Source organism: Dromiciops gliroides, chromosome X, assembly GCF_019393635.1.
Source record: "Dromiciops gliroides isolate mDroGli1 chromosome X, mDroGli1.pri, whole genome shotgun sequence".
NCBI lineage: Eukaryota > Metazoa > Chordata > Mammalia > Microbiotheria > Microbiotheriidae > Dromiciops > Dromiciops gliroides.
Genome location: NC_057867.1, coordinates 80,007,946 through 80,023,871, shown reverse-complemented (window position 1 = coordinate 80,023,871; position 15,926 = coordinate 80,007,946). Strand labels below are relative to the sequence as shown.

General features: G+C 43.3%; 2 long non-coding RNA genes across 2 annotated transcripts in view; one reads left to right on the top strand and one right to left on the bottom strand.

Moving 5' to 3' along the window:
• LOC122733632 overlaps positions 1–11,128 on the top strand; it is a 63,425-nt gene extending 52,297 nt beyond the window's left edge. Inside the window, exon 7 of the long non-coding RNA XR_006353934.1 lies at positions 10,648–11,128. This is a non-coding gene — a long non-coding RNA (uncharacterized LOC122733632). The remainder of the gene's footprint in view (positions 1–10,647) is intronic.
• On the bottom strand, positions 7,176–15,926 carry LOC122733633. Its single transcript, XR_006353935.1, has 3 exons — positions 15,770–15,926; positions 14,061–14,176; positions 7,176–7,365 (listed from the first exon to the last, which is right to left on the bottom strand). It is a non-coding gene; the product is annotated as an uncharacterized LOC122733633 (long non-coding RNA).

Here is a 15,926-nt window from a genome sequence, read left to right as displayed (position 1 = left end):
GCATAGGGTCACCTGTTCTCATAAGAATGAAATAAATCTGGCTCTGCTTGATTTGGTGGTCTTCTCAAATTATTTGAATAAACTGAGGCAATTTGTCACAAACACTCTCAAAGGAACAAGCATCTTATTAAAAAAAAACAGAATGAATGAATGAATAAATAAAAAACAATAGAATCAGTCAGCAAGAGACTTCAATTAGCTTTTAGAAAAGAATATTGACTAAGACAGCATAAAGCAGTTGCTACCAAATATCTCTCCTTCCCCCAAGCCTAGAGTGTACTCTCCCACAAATCTGCAGAATCTAGGGAAAGAGTAAGCTTAAATTTAGGATGTGCTAGTAGTAGGCACATGTGCAAAGAAGACATAACCAAGGTGTAAACACACAACTGCCAGTTGCAAGTCCTTTCTTGAGTCCATAACTGGCATTCTCTGTTGCAAAGGGTCACACCCCTTGAAGCTCTATCCATCTATGACCTCTTCTCTGGATGTGTACTGTCTTCTACTGGTCTGACCTCTCTGATAACATGGTCAGTGGTAGGTAGAGGGGGCTGAAGTCCTTTGGATTGGGAAACATTAAATTTCTCTATCAAAAGCTTCCAGAGGTATGGTTAGCTAATTAAGCCTCTTCCCTTCTGTACCTCAGGGTACAGACAATTTTGTTTACACATCCTGTCTACGGACTGATTCTGTAACTCAAAGATCTATCCCTAATAAAGGTATCAGTTGTAGAACATCTTGTTAGTTGGGGTGGAGGGGGAGTGGAACTCCACCTATGACAATATAAAGTCACCAAATCAAGAGAAAACCAAATAGAGATCTTTAGGAACAAAACATTTAGAACATCCAATGAAATAATTTTTAAAAGTTGGAATGGAGGGGGAATAGAATTTTCTAGATAACAAATTATCTTATAGAGAACTAACCATCAAAACTATTTGGCATTAGTTTTTTAAGAAGTAGATCAGTAGAAAAGACTACACAAGGAGCAATCAGACATAGTGCCATAACCCAATGTTTGATAAACCCCCAAACATAAACTACCTGGGGAAAACAGAAAGCAGTCTAACGGAAATTCGGTCTAAAACATTTTCCAACACAGTAAATCCAAAATGGATATGTAACTTAATTATTAGACATCCTACCACAAGAAAGTTAGAAGAAAAGCTGATGCTAGCGCCTGTTTAAACTATGGCTATGTGGTGAATTATGAAACAAAGAAGGGTAAGAAGCATTAACTAAAGACAAAACTGGAAATCTTGATTATATGAAATTGAAATACTTTTGCAGGAAAAAAATTAATAAACTAGGATAAGAAGGAAAGTAGCTGACTTGGGGAAAAAATCTTTGTATCAAATAATCCTGGTAAGGGTCTGATATCCAAGATATATAGGAACAGAAGAATGACAAACTCTTTAACAACCATATGAATCACAAGATCACGATATCAGAGTCAGAACTGAAAGGAACCTGAGTAGTCATGCAGGCAAACTCCTAACTCCACAGAGGAGGAAACTGAGGTCCAGGGGGGTTAAGTGACTTGCCCAGGGTCACACAGCCAATGTGCCTGGTTCAGCATCCAAACACATCTTCCTGGACAACCCCTAACCCTATCCCCCCATTAGAATGTGAGTTCCTTGAAGGCAGAAACTGTTTTGTCTTTCTTTGTATCCTCAACATGGCACTTGGCACACGGTACTTAATACTTATTGATTTGACTCTAAGTCCAAGGCTCTATCCACTATACCATATTGCCTCTCATGGCTCAAAATCACAATAAGAGAAATGCAAATCAAAACAGTTCTGTTCACTTCACTCCTGGTACAATGGCAAAGATGGGAATAGTCAATGTTGCAGGAGTTGTGGAAAGACTAGCACACAATGGGATTACGTGAACAGAGTAACTAGAATGTCCCTAGCCTTGGACAGAGATTGTACTGTGAGGGCAGTGATAAAAAAAGCACTGCATATACACCAAAACATGGGAAGATATCTGAAGTGATGCAGCAAAAGAAGCTCCACTAGGGAAATACCATACACATTGACAGGGCAACAATCAAAACGGAATTCTATGAAAAACATAAGAAGACAGTGAAAAACATTTCACTAAGTCCCAGAAGAGCACAGACTGCACAAAAATACCTCAGTAGAGCTCTAAAAATGTACCATAAGAAAACCAAAGAGAATCAGAAATTCCTTCATAGAGTTCAGTACTAAAACAAAAGCAACAGAAAGCTCCCATAATCCCGGGGAAGCCCTAAACAGAGAAAAGGCTGGGTAGGTAAAGGATGATCCCAGGGCCCTAGCCACATCAGGAGACCAGCATCCAGCACGAGGTGACCTAGGGGTAGGAGACAGATACAAAATAGAGTATTTGGGAAGGAAAGAATGGCAAGGAAAATTAATTCCTTAGGACAGGTAAACCTAAGCCAAGAACTGAACTCCCAGAAAATAAGAGTAGGCCAAACAGAAAATGATTCTGAAACAAAAAGAAATATTAAAGTAAAATAAAAAGCCTGAAAAAAGTAAACGTTTTCTAACTGACTTGAAAAACAGGACAAGGAGATATGATCTAAATCATACTATATGAAAATCACAACAATAACAACAGAAGTCTGAGTCCCATATTTCAAGAACTCATAAATGAAAACTGCCCAGGACTCTTAAAACCAAGGAGCAAAATAAAATATAGGAATAACATAGCAGTTGCCTCCTGAAAGGAGCCCCGGAATGAAAATTTCCAAGAACATCAAAGCCATAATGCCAAATTTCCAGGGCAAAGAAAAACACTGCAAACCACCAAAAAGAAACAGTTCAAGTGCCAAGGAGCCACAATCAGGATCACATGAGACCTAGCAGTTGGCAACATACAACAACAAAATGCTTGGCACATGATACTCCCCCAAGGCAAAATGTAAAGGCAAACAATCAAGAATACTGTCCAAGGAGGGAAAATAGAACATGAAATACAGAATTTCATAAAATGGAGACAGAGAGTATATGTAATGGCAGAGAAGGGGAAGTGTTTATGTGAGTTGGGGGGAGAGAGGAGATGGGGAGGGAGAGTGTGGGGGGGAGGGAGAGAAAGGAGAGAGAGAGAGGAGACAGAGAGGGAGAAAGAGGAAATTGGTAAAGAGAGTGTGTTTGTGTGTGTGTGTATTCGTGAGAGATAAGAAGAAGGTGGAGAAGTAGAGAAGGGACAGACAGGAAATTGGGAGGGACTGTGTTGGAGTGAGTGTGGGAAAGGAAGGGAGAGAAGAGTATATGTGAGTGTGTGTGAGAGAAAACAAGGGAGAAAGAGGGGACAGAAGATAGAGAATTTATAAGTGGAAGAGGCAGAGAAGGGGAGTATTTGTGTCTGTGAGTTGGGGGAAAAGAAGAGATGGAAAGAGAGGAGACTGGGAGAGAAGAAGAGAGAGTGTGGGGGTGGGAAGTAGAGAAGGAAGAAAAAGGAGATAGAGTGTTTATGTGTGAGTGGGGGGGAGAGATAGAAGGGAGAGGAGGAGATAGGAAAAGAAGGGGAAAGTGTGTGAGAGAGAAGAGTTAGGGAAAGGAGTGAGAGAAAGGAAAAGAGGAGAAAGAGCCTGTGTGTATATGTGAGATGGAGAGAAGGGAGACAGAGAGGGGAGATAGAGGGAGAAAGAGGAGAGAGGTAGAGAATCAAGAGAGGAGAGATAGGGAAAGAGGATGTATTTGAGTGGAGGAAGAAGTAGAGAAAGGAGGGGGAAGAGATAGAAAGGAGATGGAGATAGCGAGAGAGAGTATATTTGTGTGTGACAGAGAGGAAGGGGGAGATGAGGAGAGTTTATGTGGGGGGGGAGAGGAGATAGAGAGTACGAGTGTGTGAGTGTTAGAGAAGGGAAAAAGCATTTATGTGTGTGGGAGAGGTAGAGAAGGGAGAGAGGAGACAGAGGGAGAAAGGAGACTGGTAAAGAGAGTGAGTGGGAATGTTAGAGAAGAGGAAGGAGAAAGGGAAGAGGAAGAGAGATAGTGTTTATGTGTGACACTGTGTGAGATAAAAAGGGAGAGTATGTGTGAGTATGTTAGTGAAGGGGGGAAAGAGAACAGGAAGAGAGTAGAGAGGGAAAGGAGTTTATGTGTGTTGAGTAAGTGGAAGAGGTAGAGAAGAGATAGGGACAGAGGAGATGAGAAAGAGGGAGAGTATGTGTGTTTATGTGAGAGGGAGAGAAGGGGAAAGAGAGAGTGTGGGAGTTTACGAGAGAAGTAGAGAAGGGATAGAGGAGGTAGGGAGAGTGTATGTGAGAGTGGTAGAGAAGGGATAGAGGGGGTGGATAGGAGATAGGGAAAGAAGGGAGAGTGTGAGTGGGAATGTAAGAGATAGAGAGTGTATGTGTAGAAGTGGTAGAAAAGGGGAGTGTTTGTGTGTGTGAGTTGAGGGGAAAGAGGAGATTGGGAGAGAAAGAGGAGAGAAGGGGAATGTGTATGTGTGGGAGTGGTATAGAATGGAAAGAGGGAGAAAGACGAGATTGGTGAAGAAAGTGAGTTTCTGTGAGTGTGTGAGACAGAGAATATGGGGAGAGTGTTTATGTGTTTGAGAGATAGAAGGGGAGGGGAGGAGATAGGGAAAGTAGGGAAAAGGAGAAAGGAGGAGAGAGTAGGGGGACTGGTAGAGAAGCGAGAGTGTGTGTGAGTGCAAAGGGCGTGGAGATGGAAAGGGAGAAAAGGGAGAGAAGAGATAGGGAGAGGGAGAAAGAGGAGAGAAAGTGTGTTAGTGAGCAGGAATGTTAGACAAAGGGAGAGAAGAGATAAGAGAGTGTATGTGTGGGAGTGCCAAAGAAGGGGGAGAGTTTGTGTGTGTGAGTTGGGGGAGGTAAAAAAGGGAGAGATAGGAGAGAGGAGATGGGGAGAGTGTGAGAGAGAGAGGAGAGGAGATAGGGAGAAAGAGTGTTTGTATGTGAGTGTGTAAGTGGGAGAGTTAGAGAATGTTTAAGTGTGAGTGTGTAAGAGAGAAAATTGAGTATGGGGGGTAGAAAAGGGAGAGGTAGAGAGAGTGGGGGGATTGAGAAAGAGGAGGTAGGGAAAGAAGGAAGAGAAGATATTGAGAGTATGTGTGGGAGTGGTAAAGAAGGTGGAGTGTGTGTGAGTTGGGGGAGAGGAGGAGATAGGGAGAGAAAAAGAGAGAGGCTGAGAAAGGAGAGAGAGTATGGGGGAGGTAGAGAAGGGAAAAGAAAAGAGAGGTAGAGAAGGGAGAGAGTGTTTAGGTGTGAGAGAGAAGGCAGAGTGGAGAGATGGGGGAGACTGTGTGTGTGTGTGTGTGTGTGTGTGTGTGTGAGAGAGAGAGAGAGAGAGAGAGAGAGAGAGAGAGAGAGAGAGAGAGAGAGAGAGAGAGAGAACAGGGGGAGGAGGAAATAGAGGAGATGTAGTTAGAGAGGTGTGGACAGTGTGTATTTGTGTGAATGGGAGTGTTAGAGAAGGGGAGAGGAGATAGGGAAAGGAGGGAGAGAGGAGACAGTGTGTGTGAGATATAAGACATTAAAGGGATATTGAAGGAGAGAAGATACGGAGAGGAAGAGATATAGATAGTGTGTGTCTGTGTGTAAGTCGGAGAGTTAGAGAACGGAAAGGAGAAATAGTGTGTATGTGTGTGAGTGTATGAGAGGAAGAGAAGGGAGATTGAGGGGAAGAGAGGAGATAGAGAGGTGGAGAGAGAAAGAAGGGAAAGAAGACAGAGTGTATGCTGTGGGAGTAGAAGAGAAGGGGGAATGTTTGTGTGTGTGAGTTGAGGGGTAAGAGGAGATAGAGAGAGGTAGAGAAAGGAGATAGAGATAGTATTTATGTGTGGGTGAGAGTAGATAGACTAGAGAGATAGGGACAGAGAGTGTGTGAGTGGGGGACAAAAGAAGTAGAAATGGGAGAGAGGAGATGTAGATAGAGTATGTGTGAAAGAGATAAGGGAGAGAAGAGAAAGAGTGTATGTGTGGAAGTGGTAGAGAAGGGGAGTGTTTGTCTATGAATGGGAGTGTTAAAGAAGGGGAAGGGAGAAAGGGGAGAATGAGAGAGATAGTATAGGAGAGGAGGAGATAGGGAAAGGACTGAGAGAAAGGAAGAGAGGAGATAGAGTGTTTGTATGAGAGAGGTAGAGAAGGGAGATAAAGGGGGAAAGATGAGATAGAAAGGGACAATGGGGGGAAGAGGAGATAGGGAAAGAAGGGGGAGAAAGTGTTTGTATGTGAATGTGTGTGTGAATGGGGGGAGAGGAAGAGAAGAATTAGTGTCTGTGTGGAAGTGGTAGACAAGGGGGAGTATTTGTGTGAGTGTGTGAGTTGGGGAGAAGAAAAGAGGTAGAGAAGGGCAAGAGTATTTAGGTGTGAGAGGAGAGATGTAGAAGAAGAGAGATGGGGGAGAGAGGGAGGGAGAGAGAGAGTGTGTGGGGGGTGGGGGAAGAAGAAGCAGAGAATGGAAAGAGGAGATAGAGAGGAAGAAAGAGTGTTTATGTGTGACTGTGTCTAAGAGAAAAAGGGAGAGAGGGAGAAAGAGGACAGAGTGTTTGAGTGGGAGTGTTAAACAAAGGGGAGAGAAAATATAGAGACTGTGTGGGAGTGGTAGGGAATGGAGAGTTTTTGTGTGTGTAACTTGGGGGAAAGAGACAGAAAGAGAAGAGATTGGGAGAGAAAGAGAGAGGTTGGGGGAGGTAGAGAAAGTTGAGAAAGGAGAGATCAGAGAAAGAGTGTTTATATGTGCGTGGACAGGAGATAGTGTACGGAGGAGATAGGGACTACATGGAGAGAGAGATAGTGTGTATGTGAGTGGGGGGGAGGGAGAAGTAGAGAAGGGAGAGAAAAGGGGGAGAGAGAGAGTGTGTATGTATGTGTGAGAGTGAGGGAAGAAAGAGAGAAGAGATAGAGAGGGACAAAGAGGAGATTTGTAAAAAGAGTGTGTTTTGTGTGAGAGCTAGAGAGGAAGATGGTGGAGAGGTAGAGGAAGAAGAGAGGAGATAGGGAAAGAAGGGAGAGAGGAGATTGTGTGAGTGGTAGAGAAGGGAGTTAGAGTGTGTGTGAGAGAGGAGATGGGAGACAGAAAGAAGGGGGAAGGGACAGAAATAGAGGGAAAGGAAAGAGGGGAGATAGAGGAGATAGAGGGAGAGGAGGGTGTGTGGGTGGTGGGGTGCTAGAGAAGGAGGGGACATCTAGCAGAAAGGATCCTTACCTTATGAAGGGTTCAGAAATAGCTGTCAAGTGCCAGGTCTGTTGCTCACGCTCCATTTCTGGGTCGCAGATCCAGGGCTGAGTGAGGAGGGGTTGCAGGCTTTGGGTTGTGGCCTGAAGAGGAAGTTCAGAAGCAGCAGCAGCAGCATCTGTGTGGCTCTGATGCTGTGAGTGTAGTGGGGTCTTGGTTCCAGTCTGAAGCCTGTGGAGTAATGACCAGGAGAGGAACCTCAGACCAGAGGGCCAGTGCTCAGACTTTGCCATGTGTCAGGTCACCATGGGGGAAGTAAAAACTTGTGGGGCCCCCATATGAGCTGTCCTTGAGATCCTGGAATAACCCAACACGCTGAACTCCAAGAAAGTAGTAGAATGACCCCAGAGGACACAAGCTCAGCCCTAACATACAACACCAAGTTAGAAAATAGGTTACAAGAATGAGCAAATGAAAACAATGCCACCACAACAACTATTCCAGTGATAGGAAAGGAGAGAAGGACTCTAAAACATTCACATTGAAAAAGCATCCAAAAGGAAAACAGTTTATAACCAAACAAGAGATAGGGTATATTATAAAATGCAAAATGAATTATTTTGATTACATTAAATTAAAAAATTTTTGTACAAACAGAAGCAATGCATCCAAAATTAGAAGGGAGGCAGAAAGCTGGGAAACAATTTTTGTGGCCAGTACTTCTGATAAAGGCCTCATTTCTAAAATATATAGGGAACTAAATCAAATTTTTAAGAATCCAAGTCATGGGGCAGCTAGGTGGCACAGTGGATGGAGCACCAGCTCTGGAGTCAGGAGGACCTGAGTTCAAATCTGTTCTTAGACACTTAACACTTAGTGGCTGTGTGACCCTGGGCAAGTCACTTAACCCTAATTGCCTCACAAAAAAAAAAAAAAAAGAATCCAAGTCATTCCCCAATTGAGAAATGGTCAAAGGATATGAACAGGCAGTTTTCTGATGAAGAAACCAAAGCTATCTATTCCCATATGAAAAAATGCTCTAAATCTCTAATGATTAGAGAGATGCAAATTAAAACAACTCTGAGGTACCACCTGACACCTATCAGATTGGCTAAAATGACAAAAAAGGAAAATAATAAATGTTGGAGAGGCTGTGGAAAAATTGGAACACTAATCCATTGTTGGTGGAGCTGTGAGCTGATCCAACCATTCTGGAGAGCAATTTGGAATTATGCCCAAAGGGTGATAAAGCTGTGCATACCCTTTGACCCAGCAATACCACTTTTGGGTCTTTTTCCCAAAGAAATCATGGAAAGGGGAAAGGGACCCACATGTACAAAAATATTTATAGCTGCTCTTTACGTGGTAGCAAGGAATTGGAAGTTGAGGGGGTGCCCATCAATTGGGGAATGGCTGGACAAGTTGTGGTATATGAATACAATGGAATACTATTGTGCTGTAAGAAATGATGAGCAGGAGTAGTTCAGAGAAACCTGGAGGGTCTTGTGTGGGCTGATGATGAGTGAGATGAGCAGAACCAGAAGAACATTGTACACAGTATCATCAACACTGAGTGTTGACCTACTGTGATGGACTATATTCTTCTCACCAATGCAATGATACAGAAGAGTTCCAGGGAACTCATGATAGAAGAGGATCTCCAAATCCAAGGGAAAAAAAGAACTGTGGAGTATAGATGCTGAATGAAACATACTATTTGTTTTTGGTGCTGATGTTTTTCTATTTTGAGGTTTTTCGTCATTGCTCTGATTTTTCTCTTATAACAGGACTAATGCAGAAATATGTTTAATGTGTGTGTGTGTAAAATCTATATCAGATTACCTGCAGTCCAGGGGAGGAGGGAGGGAGGGGAGAGAGGGAGAAAAATCTGAAATTGGAAAGCTTGTATAAACAAAAGTTGAGAACTATCTTTACATGTAACGGGAAAAAAATAAAATACTTTATTAATTAAAAAACAAAAGAAAATTTAAAAAAAAGAAAAAGAAAAGAAAAAGCATCCAAGGGGCAGCTAGGTGGCACACTGGATAGAGCACCAGTCCTGGATTCAGGAGGACCTGAGTTCAAATCTGACCTCAGACACCTGACACTTACTAGCTGTGTGACCCTGGGCAAGTCACATAACCCCAATTGACACACACACACACACACACAAAAGCACCCAGGAAAATGCAGCTTGGACACTACTAGTCTAACTAGAATTCCTACGAAAATGCTAGAAGACAAATTTGGGGGAAAAACCTCCTCAATTCTGAGAATGGACCTAATATAAGTTAATGACTCTGAGGTATCAAGAAATATTCAAATAGGGGGCAGCTAGGTGGCGTACTGGAGAACACCGGCCTTGGATTCAGGAGGACCTGAGTTCAAATTCAACCTCAGACACTTGACACTTACTGTGTGACCCTGGGCAAGTCACTTAACCCTCACTGCCCTGCCCCCCCCCAAAAGAAATATTCAAATAAAGTCAAAAGTCTGAAAAAAATGTAAGTTGTCTCATAGGATAAACAAATGACCTAGAAAACAGGCTGAGGAGAGAAAAGTTTAATATTATTAGACTACTTGAAAGCCAAGACCAAATAAAAGCCTTTACTCCAATCATATTTCAAGAAATCACAGGGGAAAAACCCTGATCACATCTCCTAAAAGCAGAGAAGAAAGTAGAAATAGAATCCACCATTTACTTCCTGAATGAAACCTTGAAATACAAACTCTGAGGAATGTAGCAAAACCCCAAAGTTTATAGGGCAAAGAGAAAATACTCTAAGTACCTAGAAAGAAAAAATCAGGTGCTGAGGATCCATAGTCACCATCACATACCATTTAGCGACCATCACTATAAAGAATTGGAGAGCCTGATGGTATTCCAGAATGTGAAAAAAAAAATCAATGCTTACAGCCGAGAATAACTTACCTAGAAAACCAGAATAATCCTACAGAGGAAAAAATTAGACAGAAATGGAGGACTTCCAAGCATTCCCAATGAGAGGACCAAAGCTGCATAGGACCTTTGAAGGGCAACCAAAGGTATCAAGAGAAACACGAATGAAAAATCAAAAGAGACTAAACAAGAAGGTCATTTGACCTTCATCCTTACCTGGACAGATGATACATATGACCCCTCTGAACTCTATCAGGGGTCACAGGAGGAGTTTAACTAGACAAAAGGTCTGGGAGTAGTTTTTTATGCCTTGATGATGTCAAAAGAAGAATAGAAAGGGAAGAACAGATCTAGAATACCCTGGGGAAAAGGATGGAGAAGAAGGTTATGGGAAATTATAATCAGGGTGGACAAGTAGAAGTTTATACAAACAAGGAGGAAGGGGCTGGGAGAGCATCTGACCAGAATCTGACTGTCATCTGAACTGGTTACTGGAGGGAAAGGGGGGGAAAGGCAAAGTAAGAGGGAGAGTTAATTAAAGAAGGGATGAGTAGAACGCTAAGCAAAACAAACTTTTAAAATGTAAAAAAAAATATTTACAACTCTTTTTGCAGAGCACAGAATTAGAAACTGAGGAGGTGCCCATCAACTGGAGAATGGATAGACAAGTTGTGGCATATAGATAGAATGAAATACCACAGCGCTGTAAGAAATGATGAAAGGAATGATTTCAGAGAAACAGGCAAAGACTTGTATGAACTGATGGAGAGTGAAGTGAGCACAACCAGGAAAACACTTTATACTGACAATACTATGAAGTCAAACAACTCCAAAAGATTCTGCAGCTGTTACCATCTGATCACCTTAATGACCAACCACTATTTCAGAGCACTAGGGATCAAGAGGTGAAGGATTCAGAGTACCCAATGAGACATTTTTCTCATATGTCCAACAAGATTTGTTTTGTCTGACTACACATTTGCAACATGGGTTTTGCTTTTCTTTCTTAATTTGTCTGTGTGGAGGAGGGGAGTGATGGTGAGAGAGAAGGCAGATTTTTGCTAATTGTATAAAAGTAAAATTTAATGTAAAATGAAGACAGGATGCTTTAGTGATGCTTATAGTTAGGCATTAAATTGCAAAAAATAAATAAATCCCTCCAAAAAATTAAAATATGTTAAATCTAGGTAAACTAAATCCAGAGCATTCCTCTCCTATTTAACAATCCTATCAAAAAAGAAATGAGGTTAGTCTGGCATGACCTATTCTAGATGCTGGCTGTAATCACTATTTCCATTCCTAGATGTTCACCAACCATCTCTTAATTTTCCACTAAAGTTATCATAGATGAAAACATAAAAGAGCATGTAGGTAATAAATCAGAACAGCAACTGTGGTAGGGTAACAAACTAACAATGAAAAGGTTTACTTAGGAATCTTCAGGGCCTTACACCATAATAGTTCACCTCTGATAAAGCCCTAGGGAGTTGACATCTCAGCACCCATTTAACTAATATATGTCTCTACATCATGTCCTTGCTAAGGTCCACCAAAAATATCAGTACATCCAATATAAAGTTTTCTTTGAGGTAATATATGCAAAGCATTTTGTGAACCTTAAAGTGCTGTGGAAATGTTAGCTGCTGTTATATTATTGTTATTGTTGTCGTTATCATTATTCTCTTTGACACACACGGTGAGAAACGAGAACAATGATATTCTCTAGCATTTAAGGGCTTTCTGTTGTTGAAGAAAAGGTAGCAGATTTCTATAGATTTATACAATCCTAGATTGCTTTACTAGAGACACACTTGAAGAGGAGGGGGTATAACTGGAGATGGCCTTGTCAGATTTTCTGTTGGACTTGCTTTGTGAATTTGTGCAGGTCCTTTCAAATCCCAAGAAGCACTGGACTTGTGGGCATTATACAGCCAATGAAGGCACAGTCAGTTCTAAACTAGGATGCTGGGTGTGATCTTTCATGGATATTTACATATCCCTCAGCCTCAGTTTCCCTAACATTCAATCATATACTACAAGCATATAATTGTTTTAGATGTTTTCCAATTACATTTTGTTTTTTAAAGGTTTTGGATTTTATGGCCACTGAAAGCCTTGTCTGAATTTGTGTTGCATCTGCTTTGGGAATTCACATACATCCCACTAAATCCATTATCTTCAGTTTCCCTAAAGTAGCCCTGAACATGTTTGGATTATAGAGCCAATGAAGGCACAGTCAGTTCTACAACTATGATCCAGTTAGTGATACATGGATCTGTATATATACCCCAGCCTTATTTTCCCTAATATTCACTAACAATACATGTAATCTAAGCCTAGAATCCTTTTGATGAACTCAGACTATAACCTTGGGTTGCTTAGGTGTCAGTTTCCCTTCCAGTCCTAATTGGCTTTTGCATGATTTTAAATTTGATTTTATTTTCTAAAACAAAATAGTCAGTTGTACAACTAGGACCCTTTTGATAATATCACATGTATCTTTATACATGCCTCAGCCTCAGTTTCCCTGATATTCACTATTAGGGCCTATACTCTACGCCTAGAAAGATTTAGAAAATTTCACTCAAGGCCCTTGTGTTCCTTAGGTCTCAGTTTCCCAACCAGTTAGATTAGGGTGTTAGATGATTTAAATTTTATTTTATTTTTTAAATGTTTTGGATTCTATGGCCAAGGAAGGCCTTGTCACATTTTGGGTTGCATCTGCTTTGTGAATTCACACAGGTCCCTTTAAATCTCTAAATCTCAATTTCCCTAAAGAAGCACTGAACTTGCAGGGATCATACAGCCAATGAAGGCACAGTCAGTTCTACAACTATGATGCTTGGAGTGGTCACATTCATCTTTATATATCCCACAGCCTCATTTTCCCTAATATTCACTAACAATACATATAATCTAAGCTTAGAGTCCTTTTGATGAATTCAGACTAGCACCTTGGGCTCCTTAGGTGTCAGCTTCCCTTCCAGTCTTAATTGGTTTTTGCTTGATTTTCAATTTGATTTTATTTTCTAAACATTTGGATCCTATAGCAACTGAGGGCATTGTCAGATTTTGTTAGGCCTGCCTGCTTTGTGAATTCACACAGGTCCCTTTAAATCCCTATTTATCAGTTTCCTTAAAGAAGCATTGGAGCTGCTTGGGTTCTACAACCTGGACACTTTTAGGGATGCCACATGGCTCTTTATATATCAGTCAGCCTCATTTTCCCCGACATGCACTAATAGGACATGTACTCTAATCCTAGAACACTTTAGATAAATTCACACCTGGCCTTCATGTTCCTTAGCTCTCAGTTTCTCATCTAGTTCTATTAGAGTCATGGAGGATTTGAAATTATATATTTTTTTAAGTTTTGGGTTTTATGGACACTGAAGGCATTGTCAGATTCTATATTAGACCTGCTTCCTCAATTCACCCAGGTCCCTTTAAATCCCTAATCCTCAGATCTTTACTCAAGTACTGGGGATGCTTCTATTCTAAAGCCACTGAAGGGCCAGTCAGTTTTACTACTTGCACCATGTTAGTGATGTCATGTTTGGTCTCACCATCCCCCTCAACCTTATTTTCCCCAGTGTTTCCTAGTAGTTTTCTGCTGAAAAGGCAGGAGGTGCTAGAGAATAAGATCAGAAGGAAGAGGAAGATACAGCCCTTGACCTCAACAAATTCTTTTTTTTTTTGGGCAGGGCAATGAGGGTTAAGTTACTTGCCCAGGGTTACACAGCTAGTTAAGTGTCAAGTATCTGAGGCTGGATTTGAACTCAAGTCCTCCTGAATCCAAGGCCAGTGCTTTATACACTGCGCCACCTAGCTGCCCCTCAACAAAGTCTTTCAAGGTGTTTGCAAGCACATGGAAAACTGCAATGTGGCCTCCTCCAGAACACTGGTTCTTGGCTGTCTGCCAAGAGCATCCAATCAATGTGACTCCTGTAAGAGGGCACTTAGCTGAAGGGAACTTTTCCATAATGACTGAAATGCTCCACAAATTTCTGAGCTTCCTGAATCTTACCTGTGCTCTTGGAACCCCAGGCCAGAAATCTATCCCCAAGGTGACTGGATCCTCAGAACACAGGGAGATCCTTCATTTCCACTGCAGGCACTCCACTCACTCCTGCTGCAGCCACCCTTGGACAAAGGAAGAAGGCATGAAAGGAGTCATTGAAGATGCACCAAGAACATTCACGTGTGGCAATGTGTCAATGGATTTGGATTTTAAGGCTACCACCTGGTCTCTCAATCAGGCCTTCTGCATTTGCTTAATGACAGTTACTACGTGAATCTGCCACCATGAAACATGAGGGTGTTAAGGGTGTAAGGAAGTATCTACAAGTGCCTATTTGGGCAGGATTCCCCTTCTTTTCTTGCCCTGTCCTGGCAAGTGTAAAGGGGAGAAAACCAGCTGCTGATCATGCCAGTGCTGGGTATGTTGGGCCACTGTTGTCCTGCCAGCCAGGGGCACAGGCAGCTTTGCTCCTGAGGCAGGGGTTCAATGTGCCTCCTAGACCACAGCAGAGCTCCTTGCTTGGGTCTCAGCTGTTTTGGCTTTTTGGTAGAACAGTCCAAAATCATACATCCGAGACTGAGGGTCATTTTGTGATTTGTCACTACTGTCTATATTTAAAATTTGTCGGAATCCAAAGAGCCAAGAATTGGAGAGTTGTTTTTTTTTTTGGAGAGGCAGTTGGGGTTAAGTGACTTGCCCAGGGTCACACAGCTAGCGTCAAGTGTCCGAGGCTGGATTTGAACTCAGGTCCTCCTGACTCCAGGGCCAGTGCTCTATCCACTGAGCCACCTAGCTGCCCCCGAGTCTATCTTTTTTACTCTCCATCAGGGCCAACTATTTTTCATTTCTGGAGAGCAGGGAAAGGACCTACTGGGAGATTTAGTGCTTTTGGTCTGAAGGAGCCCAGCCCTCATCTTTTAACAGCATGAGTTCCTACGGTGATTTTCTGTCTGTGATTCTGGGCAGAAAAGGTCAGTTTAAACGATAGAGGAATAAAGGGGGCCCAAGCAGTTAGAACTAGATTACCCAAGGAACCCCCTTAGAAAGGCTTCTTAGGGAATGGGCTCAAGGTCCTTTCCCTGTCCCAGCAGGAAGTTTTTGGTTTTTTTTTAAAGCAGCTTAACAGAGAAAGTCTGTTGGGGGGGGGGGCAAACTTCTCTCCTTTCCCTGAGGAAGGGGCCCTTGGGGGCTTCCTCAGGGTCCTCGGAACGGTCCCAGACTGGCCACTGGTCCTAGGGAACAGCTGCCAAGGCGCGGGGCCTCGCTGTGGGGAGTGCGTGGACTGAGGGGAAGCCCAGCGCCCCCTGCCCCTCCCCCCGCGGGCCCTGGCAACGGGCCTCAGCTGCCCGCCCCCCCCCCCCCCCGGCTTCTTGTTCCCACTCCCCTGGCTCAAGGTTCCTTTCCTCAGCTTCCCTCCCTCCCCACCCCACCCCCGCTTTGGCCCGTGTCTTTCCCACCACAGGCCCCTTTAACTGCTCTGCCCTGGGGGGCTTCTCGCCCCCCCTTCCCTCTTCCCTCTTCCCTCTTTCCCCTCCTCCTCCTCCTCCTCGGTCCGGGCCCCTCTCCACGGGCTGCTTCGCCGCCTCCTCACGCTGCCCGGCGGCAGCGGCGGCTGCGGGGCTCCCGGAGGCACAGGGCCGCCCCTTCCTTCAGCAGCCTCCGTCTCCCTCACGGGCCGCGCTGGGGCTCGACCGCTGCTCCTAAGGTGACCATACCTGTTCCCCCTCCTGCTGCTGCTGCCGCCACCCTAAGAGAGAACTTCGTCGCCTCAGCCCAGCCCGACCCTCCCCCTGCTGTAATTCGGCTGCAGGTGCGAGATCCCTGCGCCTACACAAGCGCACGCGCACGCGCCCTCCCTGCTTGCCCCTCCCA